At 34.4% G+C, this 3,501-nt stretch overlaps 1 non-coding gene across 1 annotated transcript; it reads right to left on the bottom strand.

Annotated features, from left to right (window-relative positions):
- Positions 1-2,707: 2,707 nt before the first annotated feature.
- On the bottom strand, positions 2,708-2,815 carry LOC112761859 (small nucleolar RNA R71). The gene has a single exon (XR_003182231.1). It is a non-coding gene; the product is annotated as a small nucleolar RNA R71 (small nucleolar RNA).
- Between the last annotated feature and the right edge of the window lie 686 nt (positions 2,816-3,501).

The raw sequence follows: 3,501 nt of genomic DNA on the forward strand, positions 1-3,501 counted from the left end.
TGTTCTTGATGAATCTCCTTGTTTGATCTTTATAATTTCTTATTTTGTGTTGCATGATGTTTTTCATATGCATTCTTGCATTCATAGTGTCTAAACATGAAAAATTTCTAAGTTTGGTGTCTTACGTGTTTTCTTTTATTAAAAAGTTTTTCAAAAATAAGTTCTTGATGTTCATCATGATCTTCAAAATGTTCTTGGTGTTCATCTTGATATTCATAGTGTTCTTGCATGCATTAGGTGTTTTGATCTTAAATTTTCATGTTTTGTCTCATTTTGGCTGTTTAAATATAAAAAAAAAAAGAGAGAGAAAAACAACAAAATGACATCTTTTTCTCTTTCCTCATTAAAATTCAAAAAAATCAATAAAATATCTTTTCCTTATTTCACTCATAAATTTCGAAATCTTTGGGTTGACTTAGTCAAAAACTTTTAAAATTAATTGTTTCTTGTTAGTTAAGTCAAGATTTCAATTTCAAAAATTTATCTTTTCAAAACTTTCTCATTTTTCTTGTTTTTCGAAAATTTTTAAAATTATTTTTCAAAACTTTTCAAAATATTTTTCATATTTTCGAAATTAACACTAACAATTAATGCTTTGATTTAAAAATTTCAAGTTTGTTACTTTCTTGTTAAGAAATATTCAAACTTTAAATTTTAGAATCATATCTTTTGATTTCTTGTGAGGCAAGTCATTAATTATGATTTTAAAGGAAAAACAACCATTTGTACCCATGAACTTTACGAACGCTGACAAAAGTACCCATTAAAGAAGGAAACTAACGTTGTATCCATCAAAGATGGATTCTGTACGACAAAAGTACCCAAATCCGAAATTTATGTTGACTTTTTAATAAAATTCCAAAATTACCCCCACCATTATCTTCAACCCCTCTTCTCTTCTTTCCCAAATCTCAAATACCTCCATTGCCTAAAAACCCTAATCTCAATACCTAAAAATCCCAAATTATCATTTTTCCAACCCTAATCTCAATGCCCCTTTTAGCAAATTTCAACCCTCACTTTATTCTTTTCATCAATTTTACCACTTGTTTGGGATAAGAAGAGACAAAGAAAAACAACACAAACAAGAAAATTCAAACTATGGAGACCCCAGAAGCATGAAATTCTCTTCATCTTCTTCTACTACTTCTGCTGCTCAGAGAAATTCAAGTAATTCTAGAGTTCTGTGTCACAATCCAGCTACCATTCCACCAAACATTTCTCCACCTGAAGCATCTTGGTTGCAATCTTTCTACAATGAGACAAAGAAGGAGCAGAACAAGCATGCCATTGCTGTTGCATGCCATTGCTGATGCTGCTGTGGCAGCAACACAAGCTGCAGTTGCAGTGGTTAGGCTCACCAGCCATGGAAGAGGTACCATGCTTGGTGCTGGACATGAGATTTGTGGTAAAATTGATGAAAAGAATAAATAGAGGGTTGAAATTTGCTGAAAGGGGTATTGAGATTAGGGTTGGAAAAAATGATAATTTGGGATTTTTAGATATTGAGATTAGGGTTGGAAAAACGATAATTTGGGAGTTTTAGGTATTGAGATTAGGGTTTTTAGGCAATGGAGGTGTTTGAGATTTGGGAAAGAAGAGAGGAGGGGTTGAAGATAATTGTGGGGTAATTTTGGAATTTTATTAAAAAGTCAACATAAATTTTGGATTTGGGTACTTTTGTCATACGGAATCCATCTTTGATGGATACAACATTAGTTTCTTTCTTTAATGGGTACTTTTGTCAACGTTCGTAAAGTTCATGGGTACAAATGGTTGTTTTTTCCTAAATTCAAATCATATCTTTTTAATCATATCTTTTTCAAACTTTGATTTTAAAATATCTTTTCTCTAACTTCTTATCTTTTTAAAATCAATTTCAAAATCTTTTTCAAAACCACCTAACCACTTTTTCACTTCTAATTTTTGAAAATCACTAACTATTTTTCAAATCAATTTTCGAATTTCTCTCTCTCTTATCTCTTTCTATTTATTTTATTTATCTACTAACACTTCTCTTCCATTCATAATTCGAATCCTCTCTTCTCTCTGTGTTCGGATTTTTCTTCTTCTCTCTTCAACCTTCTATTCTTCTTCTCTTCTACTTACATAAAGGAATCTCTATATTGTTACATAGAGGATTCCTCTTCTTTTCTGTTCTCTTCTTTTTCATATGAGCAGGAGCAAGAACAAGAACATTCTTGTTGAACCTGACCCTGAACCTGAAAGGACTCTAAAGAAGAAGCTAAGAGAAGCTAAAGCACAACAATCCAGAGAAAACCTTACAAAGAATCTTGAAAAAGAAGTAATAGCCGAACCTAACAACAACAATAATGTAAGGAAGATGCTCGGTGACTACACTGCACCAACTTCCAACTTCCATGGAAGAAGCATCTCAATTCCTGCCATTGGAGCAAACAATTTTGAGCTAAAGCCTCAATTAGATTCTCTAATGCAACAGAATTGCAAGTTTTATGGACTTCCATTAGAAGATCCTTATCAGTTCTTAATTGAATTCTTGCAGATCTGTGATACTGTTAAGACCAATGGAGTTGATCCTGAGGTCTACAAACTTATGCTTTTCCCTTTTGCTGTAAGAGACAGAGCTAGGACATGGTTAGACTCACAACCTAGAGATAGCTTGAACTCTTGGGACAAGCTGGTCACGGCTTTCTTAGCCAAATTCTTTCCTCCTCAAAAGCTGAGCAAGCTTAGAGTGGATGTTCAAACCTTCAGGCAGAAAGAAGGTGAGTCCCTCTATGAAGCTTGGGAGAGATACAAGCAATTAACTAGAAAGTGTCCTTCTGACATGCTTTCAGAATGGAGCATCCTGGATATATTCTATGATGGTCTGTCTGAATTATCTAAGATGTCATTGGACCATTCTGCAGGTGGATCTATTCATCTGAAGAAAATGCCTGCAGAGGCCCAGGAACTCATTGAGATGGTTGCAAATAACCAGTTCATGTACACTTCTGAAAGAAATCATGTGAACAATGGGACAACTCAGAAGAAAGGAGTTATTGAGATTGATACCCTGAATGCCATATTGGCGTAGAACAAGATATTGACTCAGCAAGTCAATATGATTTCTCAGAATCTGACTGGATTGCAAGCTGCATCTGGCAGTATTAAAGAAGCTTCTTCTGAAGGAGAAGCTTATGACCCTGAGAATCCTGGAATGGAAGAGGTGAATTACATGGGTGAAGCCTATGGAAACACCTATAATCCTTCATAGAGAAATCATCTAAATTTTTCATGGAAGGATCAACAGAAGCCTCAACAAGGCTTTAATAATAATAATGGTGGAAGAAACAGGTTTGGCAATAGCAAACCTTTTCCATCATCCTCTTAGCAACAGACAGAGAATTCTAAGTAGAGCCCCTCTAGCTTAGCAAACATAGTCTCTGATCTATCTAAGGCTACTCTCAGTTTCATGAATGAAACAAGGTCCTCCATCCGAAACTTGGAGGCACAAGTGGGTCAGCTGAGTAAAAGAGT

This window comes from Arachis hypogaea, chromosome 16, assembly GCF_003086295.3.
Source record: "Arachis hypogaea cultivar Tifrunner chromosome 16, arahy.Tifrunner.gnm2.J5K5, whole genome shotgun sequence".
NCBI lineage: Eukaryota > Viridiplantae > Streptophyta > Magnoliopsida > Fabales > Fabaceae > Arachis > Arachis hypogaea.